This window comes from Haliotis cracherodii, unplaced genomic scaffold, assembly GCF_022045235.1.
Source record: "Haliotis cracherodii isolate W230 unplaced genomic scaffold, xgHalCrac1.p SCAF_4, whole genome shotgun sequence".
NCBI lineage: Eukaryota > Metazoa > Mollusca > Gastropoda > Lepetellida > Haliotidae > Haliotis > Haliotis cracherodii.
This window is the reverse complement of record NW_027266297.1, coordinates 32,212,396-32,229,931: the sequence shown is the minus strand read 5'-3', so window position 1 is coordinate 32,229,931 and position 17,536 is coordinate 32,212,396. Positions and strand designations below refer to the sequence as shown.

At 40.0% G+C, this 17,536-nt stretch overlaps 3 pseudogenes; all 3 read left to right on the top strand.

Moving 5' to 3' along the window:
- The first annotated feature begins 781 nt into the window (after nt 1–781).
- LOC139479379 (uncharacterized) lies at nt 782–9,189 on the top strand (annotated as a pseudogene).
- Nucleotides 9,190–9,312: 123 nt separating this feature from the next.
- On the top strand, nt 9,313–11,725 carry LOC139479692 (uncharacterized; annotated as a pseudogene).
- Nucleotides 11,726–14,731: 3,006 nt separating this feature from the next.
- LOC139479378 (uncharacterized) lies at nt 14,732–17,256 on the top strand (annotated as a pseudogene).
- Nucleotides 17,257–17,536: the final 280 nt, after the last annotated feature.

Here is a 17,536-nt window from a genome sequence, read left to right as displayed (position 1 = left end):
TTAGAAATATATCTGCTCTAGATCAGATTTTATTTTGTTTTTGTGTCTGATTTAAATCAATTTTAAATAGCTTAAGACATATCTTTAATGACATGAGACTGTTAGCCCAAACGCAACCACAAACAGTTCAATACCTGCCAGTCGAGATAATGTAGCTGACCTCTTCACCGACAGACTATCTGGCGATATCAAGGTAAGCTGTCCACCCGACTGACAATACCGAACTGCAAGTACTAGTGTTATGGCGAAAGGTGAAAGACGTCACGTTATTGTTGATAAAATATTGCTGTCATGATGAGAGCAAATGTTACGAGCTTGTTTCCTGACGAGCTGAAGATCGCTTGTCATGAACAGAGATCGAACGGAAACCTTATTTAAAATACGGACACGAAGATGGAGATATTAGGCTATATGAACATTGACAGACGTCCAAAGCTAAACGCAACGCAAGTCGACCAGGACAAATCTCAGCGAGCTCTCATGGTCGCCTCTCAGCCAGTATGAACGCTGACTCTCTCTCGCTGGGTATATTTATAAGATCTCTAAGGTCTAGAGCAGTTGAGAGACTGTAGTCCAATACAACAGGGGCATCTAGTATAATTTGGAGATAAATATTTATGAACGGTATTCTTTTTAACATAAGATGCGTCGTTAATAAACAATGTTAGGATCATTGAAAGAATGTTTACTTTTTATAAGTTGGTGGAATTAATTTCAGTTTTCATGAACATATTTAAATATTTTTAAACCTAGTGGGAATAAATTGTTCCTCATATTCAACATGGCCTTAGTCCCTCCTAGCGGACTTATGGAGATTGTGTTTTCCTTTGACACGGCCGGGACAATGAACGGCTGTCTGACCGAAGTCAGAGGTCGGCTCCAGGACATTATATAGCGGCTCCAGGCTGACATCCCCGCCGTCAGAATCGCCGTCTTCGCACGCGGTGGCTACTGTACCAAATCCACATATGTCACAAAATGGATCGAATTCTCCACTGACGTCTAAAAGCTCTGCGACTTCGTCATGAACGTGAAAGGTACAGGGGCACTGATGACGGGGTCGAGTGTTACGAGCTTGTTTTCAGACTTGTTTGGGAGGAGTTGTCTTGGACACAGGGATCCAACCGAGCGCTTGTCCCCACGAACGAAACTTCAGATCCAATAAACGAAATGTAGACTGGAGTGAGGAGTTAAAATCGCTCCAAAAAATGGTAAGTTGAAATTTTACCCTGTAATTTCGATCACCTTAGAAGGCTGCACCATTTTATAATCCTCTTCATAAATCATATGAAGAAAAATAGGTACTCGTGATATTCAGTGATTTTATTTCCAGGGAAGAACAATTTATGGAGTTGAGCGTGACGACTGGGCTACGACGTTCTACCAGACAATTTGCATCGAGACAGGAGGACGACATCTTAAATTGGAAAACTTTACAAATATCTTTGACTTCATCATGGCCATCTGCTACAGGGAACACGGGGCATATACCCGTCGTGTAAGTTGACATAACTGGTCTCCCCTGTCGTATTTGAGTTATCGATTACCCACTATATTGTTATCTCAATACATGTGTCCAGGGTTAATTGATCCATGGATTGTCATTTCCAATGTTTGATTTCAAAAATAATATTTTGTTTATCTTGTCTGTAAGATTTTTTTTATTTATCAGGATTACGAAAAAGCGGTTCGAGTCATGTTTACGTCTCTACTGGATGGAGTAGCCTCCCCTTCCTCGCCAAAGAAGAAGACGCCAGCAAGTGCGACTGAGAAAGGTGATAAGCTACTTATCTTTAAGAAGACGACATCCATTCCAGGAGTCGGGAAGAATGTTGCTGTTGCTACGCTCGCCAAGATGAAGGTGAAGGTTCCCACCTTAAAGAAGACAGCATCCAACCGAGGAGTCCAACAGACTAAACGTAGATCAAACAGGATGCCCAGAACCAAATCATTGAAGGGAAGTTTCATAAATCATAAATTAAATAGCTATCTTTTCGCAATGTCACGTGTGGTGTTGATTGGGAGATCTGTAGTCTCGTTATATGTTTGTAATTCCTGAAACCAGAAAGGTTTGTGGCACCTCCTCTGAGAAGAGCGGAAGTCTTTGAGTGAGTGAGTTAAAGTTTTCGTCGCATCGGCATTATTTCAGCCATATAGCGACGAGACCAAGTTAATATAAGTATTCACAATTGAGTTATGAATGCAAATGTATGTTTAAAAACACATTTGATCAAACTAACATAACAAAAACATTAATACAGTTTAAAACACGGGTTGTAGGCCACAAGTAACCAAAGCTAGGCCACCTGCTGGGGATCATGGGGACCTACAGTACCTCGTCTTCCTGCATGATACTCTAGCAAGTCTTTCAGAACAACGTTTGCTAAAGAAACACGGATGTTAAGTTCTAAGAACAATAAACCAGCTCTCTATGAAATAGCTGTTCAAGCCTGCTGGGGATCATGGGGCCTACAGTACCTCGTCTTCCTGCATGATACTCTAGCAAGTCTTTCAGAACAACGTTTGCTAAAGAAACACGGATGTTAAGTTCTAAGAACAATAAACCAGCTCTCTATGAAATAGCTGTTCAAGCCTGCTGGGGATCATGGGGCCTACAGTACCTCGTCTTCCTGCATGATACTCCAGCAAGTCTTTAAGAACAACGTTTGCTAAAGAAAACACGGATGTTAATTTCTAAGAACAATAAACCAGCTCTCTATGAAATAGCTGTTCAAGCCTGCTGGGGATCATGGGGACCTATGGTGCTTCGTCTTCCTGCATGATACTCCAGCAAGTCTTTAAGAACATCTTTTGCTAAAGAAACACAGATGTCATTTCTGAGAACAATAAACTAGCTCTCTATGAACTAGCTGTTCAAGCCTGCTGGGGATCATGGAGACCTCTGGTTCCCCGTCTTCCCGCATGGTACTCCAGCAAGTCTTTGAGAACAACGTTTGCTAAAGAAACACGGATGTTTATTTCTGAGAACAATAAACTAGCTCTCTATGAAATAGCTGTTCAAGCCTGCTGGGGATCATGGAGACCTCTGGTACCTCGTCTTCCTGCATGGTACTCCAGCAAGTCTTTGAGAACAACTTTTGCTAAAGAAACACGGATGTTCAGTTTTGAGGACAATAGTGAGTGAGTGAGTGAGTAAGGTTTTACGCCACTTTTAGCAATATTCCAACAATATCAAGGCGGGGGACACCAGAAATGGGCTTCACACATTGTACCCATGTCGGGAATCGAACCTGGGTCTTCGGCGGGACGGGCGAACGCTTTAACCACTAGGCTACCCGACCGCCCCTTTGAGGACAATAAACCAGCTCTCTAAGAAATAGCTGTTCAAGCCAAACGATACGGACGAAGGGTCGTAGTATTCAACACGTTCTGACACCATATCCACGGGAATGTTAGTTGCGAAAGTGTCTTTTTGCGGAGGGTGGTGTACAGAAGAGCTTCAAGTCACAATAAGTCTCTTTCTATGATGAAGTCCTTTGACTATGCTTGGGAGCGTCTGAGATCACGCCCTCGCGCTCGATATGTGTACAGACAAGGCAGCATAATGTCGTCAGAGGAAATATAAGAACTGAACAGATCGTGTGAGAATTATTAAAAAGAAAATTTAAAAAAAACAATAAAGTGTCTAATGGAAAGTATTTACCTTATTATAATGTAGAATTGATATTGTTACGTGGCGATTCCCAAATTGAGACAATATGTTAATTCAGAAATCTGGTATACAATCAACAAAATCACAAAATTTACTAGGTTTACAAATAACTGCAAATTACTGCACAGCAATTAAATTGGCAGTACACAAGAGAGTAGTAATACAATATTCAAAGTCAGTATAATATGCGAGAGCAGTTGAAATGACAATGACAAGAATAATAATCACCTCGCTGCAACAGTGGTCAAGCTCCCGAGATAGACCAGACTAGAATTCCAGGCTGAAATATGAATCTTCACACAAAAGCTGGTCTTGATGTAATGTGAGATGAGACAGGGCCGCGCCCGATCCACTTATATAGTCCAACCAGCTTCCCACACTTTCCCAACAGTGCCTTTACCAGTCCAGTGTCACTAGAACATCACAGAATATTCCACACGTTTCTATTACGCTTGACATCCATCCACGCTATTCCGGAAGTTTATAGATAATTCGAGCATCTAAATATAATAACTTACTCACCACTAAATACATTAATAGAATGTCCAAATACAATACAAGGAACGTCTACTGAATCTCAACAGAATCAGTATAAAAATAAAAATACAGTTACAATCATTGTATAACAATACATAGCGATACATGATTTGAATATTGACCAGGATCATGTCACGGCTCAACATCAAGATGTTTGTGATCTCATGGCGTGAAGCATCGGGTGACTAGGCCTTATAATTTCGCTGCGTTGCAGTGTACATCGTTTTCTGTTCATGCTTTCACTCTCTATTTAGCCTGGTCGCTAGGTTTACGAGTGAACACTTGACTTGCCTTTGCATGTGTTTGTGATGCGTGTCACCGTTGGGGCAGGATAAGTTCACCTTTCCATGAACACCTGGTATCATCACTATTTGATGGTGATTCATGAATAGACCCGTGAAGATCCGGGCAGAATAGGTCTTCAGCAACCCATACTTGCCTTACAAGGCGACTATGCTTGTCGTAAGAGGTGACTAACAGGATTGGATGTCAGACATGTTGACTTGGTTGTTGCGTGTCATCGTATCACAATTGTGTAGATCGATGTTCATGATATCAATTCCTGACTAACAGACCGGTGATGACTTGAATCAAACTTGGGTCAAGTGAAATGTTGTAAATAAATGTCCAAGAAACCTATCACCAGTTGTGTATTAGGCGCAAAAAAAAAGTAATCTTTTAAAGCTTTAAACTATGTAGAAGTATTCTTTGAGCGCTGACTAAGCGCTTTAACCGTTCATGTTTTGGCTATAATATCGCTCATTTAAGATACATACCTAGAAACATAATAGGGGCGAACCGGGATTCGAACCCACAGTCATAGGTTTCTGGTGTGCCTAAGGGACGGAACTCTGCACAGCGAATCGTGAAATACAGAATATAGAAATGAATCGTAAAAGCCCTTTTTGATGTAAACAGTAAATCTTCTTCAAAAACTTTGCTGTGTGTGTCCAGACATCTAAATCTTCATTGTCATCTATCTTCACGAATGTGATATTTGTTGTGTGTGTCCAGATCATCTAAATCTTCACTGCCACCTACCTTCACGTGCATGATATTTGAAGTGTGTGTCCAGACATCTAAGTCTTCATTGTCATCTATCTTTACGTGTATGATAGTTGCTGTGTGTGTCTACACATCTAAATCTTCATTGTCATCTGTCTTTACGTGTATGATATTTGCTGTGTGTGTCCAGACTTCTAAATCTTCATTGTCATCTATCTTCACGTGTATGATATTTGAAGTGTGTGTCCAGACTTCTAAATCTTCATTGTCATCTATCTTCACGTGTATGCTATTTGCTGTGTGTGTCCAGACATCTAAATCTTCATTGTCATCTATCTTGACGTGTATGATATTTGCTCTGTGCGTGTCCAGGCATCTAAATCTTCATTGTCATCTATCTTCACGTGTATGATATTTGAAGTGTGTGTCCAGACTTCTAAATCTTCATTGTCACCTATCTTCACGTGTATGATATTTGCTGTGTGTGTCCAGACATCTAAATCTTCATTGTCATCTATCTTCACGTGTATGCTATTTGCTGTGTGTGTCCAGACATCTAAATCTTCATTGTCATCTATCTTCACGTGTATGCTATTTGCTCTGTGCGTGTCCAGACTTCTAAATCTTCATTGTCATCTATCTTTACGTGTATGATATTTGAAGTGTGTGTCCAGACATCTAAATCTTCATTGTCATCTATCTTTACGTGTATGATATTTGCTCTGTGCGTGTCTACACATCTAAATCTTCATTGTCATCTATCTTCACGTGTATGCTATTTGAAGTGTGTGTCCAGACATCTAAATCTTCATTGTCATCTATCTTCACGTGTATGATATTTGCTGTGTGTGTCCACACATCTAAATCTTCATTGTCACCTATCTTCACGTGTACGATATTTGCTGTGTTTCCAGACATCTAAATCTTCATTGTCACATATCTTCACGTGTATGATATTTGCTGTGTGTGTCCAGACATCTAAATCTTCATTGTCACCTATCTTCACGCGTGTTGTATTTGCTCTGTGCGTGTCCAGACATCTAAATCTTCATTCATTTTGTCATCTATCTTCACGTTTGTGATATTTGCTGTGTGTGTCCACACATCTATTTCTTCATTGTCACATACATTTACGTATATACTTTGTGTGTGATTAATTACATTGAGAGAGAAAAATTGACCTCGAATTGACACATGTGTGCATACAGTTGTAGATATGCATGTATATCAATTCGTGTATATAGACCGGAGAACTTGTAAACAATAAACCCTCTTAGCCATCGTGTGTTACCACACGGAGATGGCATCTTCATGTAAAAGCAGCCCCGCTTGTTGCCCGGGCGCAAGTGTCAAACTTCTATATCACAGTACATTTACTACTTGAAAATGAACATACTGAATAAATAATATCGAGGAAGCTTTCTTATTCACAATATTCACATCCACGTTGGCAATATTATCCATGTGTATTTGTGAAAATGAACACGTTTATTAAAATAAACACGTTCATCAAGCATATTACGCCGAATAATGTCCAGGGCCCCGTTCCTCAAGCGATCTTAGCGCTACGATGATCGTAACCCTATGTTAGAGTATGGGACTTACGATCACCTTAGCGCTAAAATCGCTTTGAGGAACGGGCCCCAGGATGTATCTTTAAAACCATGATTGACTTCATTGAGTGTTTGTTGTTTAACGCCGCATTCAGCAATATTCCAGCTATATGACGGCGGGTTGTAAATAATCGAGTCTGGACCAGAAAATCAGTGATTGACATCATGAGCATCGTTCCTCGCAATTGGGATACCATGACATGCATCAACCAAGTCAGCGAGTCTTACCACCCGATCCCGTTAGTCGCCTGTTACGACAAGCATAGTCGCCTTTTACGGCAAGCATGGGTTGCTGAAGACCTAGTCTAGCCGGGATCTTCACATGACTGTAGGGAGTGGTGTGCATTGAAGGATATTCTCAGGTTAATTATATGAATTTCATGCTAAATGCTACAATACTAATCCTACATATTCTTATGTAAGTATTTTGTATTATGCACAAATGGTGATGAAATGTATTTTGGGGTATTATCTGATGATTGGTATTTAAATTTCAACACTACTGATTTAAACATAAAATTATTTGTATGTGAAAAAAATAATCTCATTTATCTATTCAGGTCAATATTTGCTGTAAGATCTGTTATTTCTATTGATATAAGAATTGCTTTGGAAGTAAGCCAGAGACGATATCGGTATGTAGTAAGTAGACTTTCACCCGTTATCTGTGGACATGTGACCAACCGGGCACAACTGATTACTGGATCACATTCCGCGAAGTAATTACGTCACACATTCTTGCCAAACTTGTCACACTGCACTGCGATACCGAGTCCTATACACACGCGTGGGGAACTTAATGTAAACAAAGAGTGTTTGAGAGATACGTCTCAGAAGCCAAGGACGCTTATCCTAACTGAACAGTCTCATTCACATGTATATAAATCACGGTACAGTATACACGGTATCATTGATCCTGCTTTATTTCTTATGCTCTGCGTGTTTCTGCAAAATGTATACACCTAATGCAAAATACCTTTTTATGACCTGTCTTCCTCTTATAGCTTAGACCCGTATGCGTAAGATAAACAGAAATATATTGGTTATACATGGTATGACCACTGGTCAGATAATGTTACAGAGACACTCTCGGGGGGAAAATAAACTGAGTATTCACCCATGTTTGGTGGTGGCTACAAATGGAAGAAATAGAAATTTCGATGGTGATGTGTTTGATGCGGGCTTCAAATTATTTCAAAATGATCAATGTGGAATAATAACTTTTTAACAAATATATCACATGGAACTGGTCAGTGCAATAGTGTTGATATATCATATTGAGATGGCATATGATCTGGACATGTGACCTAAAATGTTATTTATCTTACAACTGTACTATATGGCCTGAATTACGAAATAAACTTGATTGATTGATTGATGACAATGTATTTGAAAGCATGTTTGAACCATCATCTCTGAAACAGCTGAGGCCAAAGTTGAAGTATGTTCATGGAACACGGACTCATGCCACACAGGAGTGAGTGAAAGAGTGAGTGAGTGAGTTTGGTTTAACGACGCTTTTAACAGTATTCCAGTTATATCACGGCGTGTCAGCTTAATGTGGGAGGAAAGCCCGAAGTGATGCAGGTCTCAGACGTTTACCACTTCGGTGAAACCCACAAGCACGGGTTTGGTGCTGACAAACCTAGAAACATAATCGGGGCGAACCGGGATTCGAACCCACAATCATAGGTTTCTGGCGTGCCCAAAGGACGCAATTCTGCACAGCGAATCGCGGCGCCTTAGGCGACTGGGCCACCTGCCACACAGGAACTTCAAACAGGGGCCTGAGGTGAAACACCGACAGATAGACGGACTTGAAATAATCATAACGCGAATGCTGTATTTGATGATAACAATATAATTGTAACGTATGATGAAATCCCCTCAACTCAGACGAAATATGAATGAAGAAACATACAAATGTAACAGAGGCTTCAAAATATATTTTTTATTTTCATTTGGGGTCACATTAATATTTTGCTTGATAAGATATTCCGCGAAGAAATGACGTCATGCCCAGTTATACAAACTCCTCACATTGCAGACTCAAACTGTATACGGCTTAAAGATCTACAAAAGTACAGTGAAAGGAGCATTGCTATCAACAACGTATTGAGGTGTATGCTCAAATGTTTCTGAATGTGTTTTATACATCAGCTCTGAACAAGCACGAATCAAAAAGACCACTTTTCCTGAAATAAAATAGGTGCAGTAACTCCCCGACTACGTTATACGTAAACTGATTAATCACTTTGAGCTCCTTTGTTTTTAACAGAAGCCTCCATTGAAACACGGGCAAAACCACGGGACGTGAACATGTCGTCAAATATCCAAAAGTCCACCGCAGAGCGAGTCTGAACCTGCAGACCGAAACAAGCCAATGCAGGCTCGTCGTTATCGCCTCTCAGTCAGTATAAAAGCTAACGGACTCGCTGAGTAAGATCAGTCAGCTGATATAAACTACCCTGTGTGTACAACATATCAATATAAAAGGTAACTCGTTATTATACAAATCATGTGCGAAATACGCATCAGTCGGAAAGCGCACGTTAAATCTCCAAAGGAAGTAAGTATACAAATCATAGGATCAATTAAACGGGATAATTTATAACATAACTGTACAATGCATTCCGAAAACAACGTTGCCTAAGATAAATGTACTCGAAATACTTGATTATTGAAATAATAATATGCAAGCTTTCGGCCTGTTAAGCAGATTCAACATGGCTTTGCTTCCCCCTGGTGGACTTCCGGAGATTGTCTTCTCCTTTGACACAACCGGCTCCATGAGCAGCTGTCTGGCTGAAGTCAGAGGACGACTCCAGGACATGATACAGCGGCTCCAGGCTGACATCCCCGCCGTCAGAATTGCCGTCTTCGCACACGGGGACTACTGCACCAAATCCACATATGTCACAAAATGGATCGACTTTTCCACTGACGTCAAAAAACTCTGCGACTTCGTCATGAACGTTAAAGATACAGGAGGCTGTGGCGACAACGGCGAGTGTTACGAGCTTGTTCTCCGACAAGTTGGGGAGGAATTGTCATGGACGCCAGGATCTAACCGTGTTCTCGTCGTCGTCGGGGACGACAGGCCTCACGAACCAAACTTCGAAGCCAATAAACTAAAAATAGACTGAGAAAGGAGACACAAACTCTGAATGAAATGGTATGTTGGATTTCTATTAATTTCTGTGTTGTGGTCCTTTCCCATTACAGTCAAACTCTGTTGTGTCGACGTTGAGGAGACCAACGTAAATGCTTCGAGTTATCCGAGGTTCGACACAACCGAATATGATGAATAAAGAAGGAGTGTACAGGGACCGAGAATTTTACTTCGGACAACAGCTGTAAATTCGACACAACGGTGTTTATTCACTTATTCTATTTATTTACTTTAATTTCAGGGAATAAAAATCTACGGAGTTCAGTGCGGTACGGATTCTACGACGTTCTACGAAACCATTTCCAACGAGACAGGAGGTCGGCATCTTAAATTGGACAACTTTACAAACATCTTTGACTTCCTTATGGCCATCTGCTACAGGGAACATGGAGCAGATATCCTTCATGTAGGTTGAAATAAATTAACCTCATAATAACTTCTGTAGAGCGGCTGTCATTTTAGTTGCGTGAATTTCGTCGTTATAAGACTCGTTTCATCAATGAATTTTGCCCTTATCAGGTGTACGAGAAAGAGGTTCGAGCCCGTTGCAGTAATGGTGCCATCAGCAAAGACATGGAAGGAATGTTTACATCCCTACGTGATGGAATTGTTTCCCCTTCTCAACCAAACACAACGATTACAATCGGTGCCGCCAAAAAACATGTGAAGGGTCCCATGTTAAAGAAACCTGCATCCACCCAAAGAGTCAGAAAGGCCACACCTAAATCCACCAGGAAGCCAAGAAAGAAATCAGTAAAGGTAAAATATTCTCTTATATATTTTTAAATCGCGATGACACTGTTTAGTTCTTGTTTACATTGTGTTAGGCTGTGACCAGTACAAAGAGTCTCATAATACGCTATATTATTCCAGAAACCAACAAAGTTTGTGACACCACTTCTGAGAAGAGAGGAAGTCTTTGAGAACAACTTCAGCTTACGAAACATGGACTGGTCACCGTGGGTCAAGGTTATCACCTCTGACGTTCCACTCAAACAGGATGCACAATGGGAGAAGCGACGGAGTGCCAACCCTGGATTCAGAAAGAAGACAATCTTCAAGTCTGAGAACAATAAGCCAGCTCTCTATGAGATCGGTGTTCAAACCACCCGATACGGACGAAAGTTTGTAGTATTCAGCAAGTTCTGTCGCCATATTCCTCATAATGTCAACTGGGAAACGCGGCTTCTCGAAAACAAAATTGTCAGAGCTCAGGTGAACAATGTTGTGTCGCAGGACTGCAGTGTCCATGTCCGGAGGGTGGCGTACAGAAGAGCCTCAAGTCACGTTAAAACAGCCGCTTTAATAAAGTCCTATGACTTCGCTTGGATGCGTCTGAGGAGATCACGCTCGGGTGCTCGACATGTTAACAAACAAACTTGCACGATTTCATCTGACAAGATGTAATAGTCACTGATCCCTCACATTGACTATTTCACTGTTTAAGAAGTGACAGATAATATGCGAGCTTTAAGTTTGACTTCATATGGCTTAATCGACATATGTATCATATGACCTCGTCTCATGTCATACTGCTCCTTAGTGTGAAGGAGAGAACATTATATGTCTTACAGTGCTATCGCTCGGTCAGATACCATAGAAAGTCCACTCTTTTCGTAAAAATGGTATCTAACGAGAATGAGTGTAGTATTCTCTATTTATATGTCCTACAGTGCGTGAGTGATAAACTGCGCGTCCGATTGACTGTTAGCATCTTAAATATTAGTGAACGATTGTATTTCTTTTATTGTTTACAGTTAATGGTTAAGTGAGATTCACTATGAAAATATGAATAAACGTTTTTACTTAAATGTGCTAGTTAATGGGTTTTTTTTCAGACACTTTGAGGTGTACGAAATGGGAACTCTGAAATTATTAGCTTGCATTAAAGCTTTATGATGCAGCGGGAAAGAATATGTTTAGCGATAAATATATATATAATGTCACAACTTAAATCCTTATAGGCCCTGAACTCGATCGAAACTTTTGTACAATAACAGTGACCTGAGACGGGTGAACGACGGACAGAGAGCATAGTTGTAGTTGAAAAAAAAAGATATATACTGATATACAAACACTTTGTGTTACTGTCCATGCCGGTAGCAGTTTGGTTCACATTGCCACTCAGGATAGTCGTTTACGAGTTATCTCCCTTTACATGCGCTGCGAACAGTGTGAACTGTACATTTATATCCGGCAAGTAGTTCACTGTTATTTTCACTATGTAAGGTAAACGGTTATAATGTGGTATACAGACTTCCCGATGATTAAAACAAATATGCGAATCCATCATAATTTGTCAACGGCAGTGCCTATGCGTTGTCTTACTCGAAAATGCCACACAAGGGCCGAGATTGTTTAAAACTGATTATCTGATTTAGAATTATCAGTTTGTTTGCAAAGAGACTAAGGGAGTGCTTGCTTCTCATATTCAGTGATTACCTCATGTTCTTAATATAGTTCGAACCCTATTTAACTAAAACATCACATGATGATAGTCTTATATAGTATATACTACTTTTATACGATGTAGCATTTCTTTTACAAATATCAATGTAACACAAGTTATTATTTTGACACGTGAGCTAGAGTTGGAACACCTGACAGGGAACGATAATATGGGTAGCTGAAGATACTTCTGAAATCAACAAGAATCGGGTTAAAATCGATAACGTCCAACAACATAAACCAAGACCAATCACATAGTCTAACATTCGACTGATCATTCTTCGCGTATTAGATATGTCTCAACACAATAACATAACGATTATTTTTAGGTTCCTACATGTATTCGGACCGCCTCCGTGATCTCGTGTCGATGTAAGTTTCTCTTCAAAGCAGCTCTCACTCACTATCCTCTCTGAAACAGCCATACGTCTCGGATATAGTTCTGAAGTAATCACCAGACAAGACTAGGCAGGTCAATAAGCATACTCAAAAGTGTATATAACAAGGTGAAACCAACGATAAGAATCTGACATATTTACACTTATCGTAAAACTAAAGTACGAAAGTACACCTTTGGACAATACCATCTCATGTTTCATGCCTAACTGAGGCTTCCAAAATGCTGGTAGGTATGTTGAGGACATTTTCAAATTTGTCGCACCACTGACCAAAATTATGTCCGATGCACTTTCATATTTTGACTTGTATCATACGTTTCCGTGTTTGTTCAGGTAAACACTTGACTTGCTTGTGCATGTGTTTTTGACAGGTGCCATCGGTGGGACAGGATGCGCTCACCTTTTCACGAGCACCTGGTATCGTAACTGATTGATAATAGTTCATAAACACATGCTTATGACATAGCTGCACACACACACACACACACACACACACACACACACACACACACACACACACACACACACACACACATGTAACTATAAATACGTGACACAATTTGACAGACAAACAGACTTACAGACATGTAGTCTGTTTGAACGATTTGAATAACAATCATCGGCTGAGAATTTATTAATGCTTCGTAATTAGAAGCATCACCTGCATTCGCACTTCTTGTATGTTATGTATCTTCCTCTTATTTATGCACGATCATTTTATCACCATATTTCTCTTATCCAGTCAATATCTGCTTTAATGTATGTGTTATTACTAGTTTAAACACCTAAGTTAATCACTTTGGATACCTTTAATGTGCACGATCATTTTATCACCATATTTCTCTTATTCAGTCCATATCTGCTTTAATGTATGTGTTATTACTATTTTTAACACCTAAGTTAATCACTTTGAATACCTTTAATGTGCACGATCATTTCATAACCACATTTCTCTTATCCAGTCAATATCTGCTTTAATGTATGTGGTATTACTATTTTAAACACCTAAGTTAATCACTTTGAATACCTTTAATGTGCACGATCATTTCATAACCACATTTCTCTTATCCAGTCAATATCTGCTTTAATGTATGTGGTATTACTAGTTTTGACTTCACCGATGATTGTCGTCACTAACCCTGTGTGTACATAACAGGCTTCTCCACTCCCGTATAACAATATCTACTCTACTGTATAAACATTGCCTCCTAAAATTTTACTTGTATATATACTTGCTAACCACACTCTGTATATCATTTGCTTGATAACGGTGTTCGAACCTACACCGAAACGTCGCTCTTAATTGTAATAAAGAAGTTGTTCATCCATAAATTCGTATGCTTACTTGGTAAAGGTACTCCAACTTCTAAATGCCTATCAAAGAACTTTAAAGTGCACAATACAATTCTATCATGAAGAGCCCCACGTTAATCAAACTTCGAATATTATTATTACACAGGGGAACTGTCCATTGTCTTTTACAAATATATCTTGTGGAAAGTGGATATATATTTTTCAGGTATTGTCTCGTATATGTAACAAGATGGTTTATTCACTAAACTAACCACAGCAATAACCTATAGGTACAATAGAGATGAACGAAATATAGACGTACCTTGTTATTTTGTTAATGTTTTAGATAACCAAATGATAAACTACATGTAGCTAGGTCAGTCATGTATAATGTAATGTTCCATTTATTCTAGTCCAACACATGTATTAATGAACAACTAACTGAATACAAATGTATCAGAAATATATGAATTATGCCCTGATACTAACATTGAGTCAAGACACATATTTCGCTGAGCAAGTAAAACATTCCGCGAAGCAATGACGTCATGCACACTATACAAACTTTGTTCACTGCAGAAATCTACCGCTCATGGCGAAAATATCTACCGACGGACAGTTTAAGGAGCACTGGTATAAACAACGTATTTGAGAGAGTACGTTCAACTGTTTCTAAACATATGTTTCATATATCAGTTCTGTATGACCCGCTTTTCCCCAAATCAAATATGTTCGATACAGCCCCGACAACATTTTTTTCAGCCACGAATTTTAGTTCATTTTGTTTTCCTAAGCAAAGCCTAAGTTGAAACACTGTCGACAAACACAGAGGCATGAACATTTTCACAACCGCAGAGCATGTCTAAACTTGTCTAAATGAGTCTGAGCGAGGCGGCATCGATCGATGTTTCTTTCTTTGTTGTTTAACGCCGCACTCAGCAATATTCCAGCTATATGACGGCGGTCTGTAAATAATCGAGTCATGACCAGACAACACAGCGATTCATCAACCAAGTCACCGAGCCTGACCACCCGATCCCGTGAGTCGCCTCTTACGACAAGCAAACGTGCCTTTTACGCCCCGGATCTTCACGGGTCGTATGTCTATATAAAAATTAAAATGGGCTTTGCAAAGAAAACAACTTTCAAATTTGTGAAGGAAATGTATTAAAGATAAAGAAGTTACTTTACGAAAAATAACATAAAGAAACATTTTAATTAAAATGAACAATTTTAAAACAGATTCAACATGGCTTTGATTCCTTCTTAGTGGACTTCCGGAGATTGTCTTCTCCTTTGACACTACTGCCTCCATGTGCGACTGTCTCACCGAAGTCAGAGGTCGACTCCAGGACATGATACAGCGGCTCCAGGCTGACATTCCCGCCGTCAGAATCGCCGTCTTCGCACACGGTGACTACTGCACCAAATCCACATATGTCACAAAGTGGATCGACTTCTCCACTGACGTCAAAGGGCTCTGCGACTTCGTCATACGACCACGGCGAGTGTTACGAGCTTGTTCTCCGACAAGTTGGGGAGGAGTTGTGATGGACCCCAGGATCTAACCGTGTTCTCGTCGTCGTCGATGACGACAAGTCCCACGAACCATACTTCAAAGCCAATGAACTAAAAATAGACTGGAGGAAGGAGACACAAACTCTGAAGGAAATGGTATGTTCGATTTCTATTAATTTCCAGGTTGTGGTCATTTTCAGCCATAAATCAAATAATAAAAACACAACACTCACCATGATGAAACACCTTCGTGTCGACGTTGAAGGGGCTTACGTTAATTTATCCGAGTAAAGTTATCTGGGGTTCGACACAACCGAAAATTATGAAAAAAGAAGACATGTGCAGGGATTTTGCTTTTACTTCGCGACAACAACCGTAACTTCGACACAACGATATTTATTCCCTTATTCTATATATTAATATTAATTTCAGGGAGTAAAAATCTATGGAGTTCAGTGCGATACGGAAAATACGACGTTCTACGAAACCATTTCCTACAAGACAGGAGGTCGGCATCTTAAATTGGAAAACTTTACAAACATCTTTGACTTCCTTATGGTCATCTGCTACAGGGAACAGGGGGCAGAGATTCTTCGTGTAAGTTGAAATAGCTGCACCACTTTAAAATCCGTAGAGAGGCTGTCATATTAATTGTGTGATATTCGTTGTTACAAAACTCCTTTCATCAATGCTTATTTGCCCTCATCAGGTGTACGAGAGAGAGGTTCGAGCCCGTTGCGCTGACGGTGCCCTCAGCAAAGACATGGAAAGAATGTTTACATCCCTACGTGATGGAATTGTCTCCCCTTCTCAACCAAAGACAACGATTACAATCAGTGCCGCTAAGAAAAATGTGAAGGTTCCCACCTTGAAGAAAATGACATACATCCAAAGTGTCAGAGAGCCCAAGCCTAAATCTATCAGAAAGCCAAGAAAGAAATCGTTCAAGGTAAAATATTCTCTCAATTGTTTTTAAATGCGCGATGACACTGTTTAATTCTTGTTTACATTGTGTTAGGCTATGACCAGTACAAGGACTCTCATAATACACTTTAATTATTCCAGAAATCAACAAAGTTTGTGACACCTCTTCTGAGAAGAGAGGAAGTCTTTGAGAACAACTTCAGCTTGAGAAACATGGACTGGTCACCGTGGGTCAAAGTTATCTCCCCTGACGTTCCACTCAAACAGGATGCACAATGGGAGAAAAGACGGGGTGCCAACCCTGGATTCAGAAAGAAGACAATCTTCAAGTCTGAGAACAATAAGCCAGCTCTCTATGAGATCGGAGTTCAGACCATCCGGTACGGACGTAGGTGTGTGGTATTCAGCAAGTTCTGCCACTATATTCCGCATAATGTTAATTGGGAAACACGGCTTCTTGGAAACAACCTTGTCAGAACTCAGGTGAACAACGTTGTGTCTCAGGACTGCAGTGTCTATGTGCGGAGGGTGGTGTACAGAAGAGCATCATACCACGTCAAAACAGCCTCCATGATAAAGTCCTATGACTACGCTTGGATGCGTCTGAGGAGATCACGATCTACTGCTAGACATGTAGTCAAACAAGGCACTACAATTTCATCAGACAAAGTATAGAATGTTTCTGAACATATCAAAAGCGAAACGGAAATTATGGACGTTTTCTAAAGATGCCATATATTAAAGGACATTCCGGAATTTGCTGAGATAAAGTGTTCTATGTTCGTAATTATTAATAATAGTTTTGTACATTTGACTTTGAAAGATATCGAAGTCGAATCTCATATTGTACGAACTTGCCAGAACCTTTATGTGAATGAGAGGGCATAATGTGTCATTACATGTACGGTGCGTGACTGAAGAAGTGTGTTCTCCCGAATGAATGTAATAGAGACTG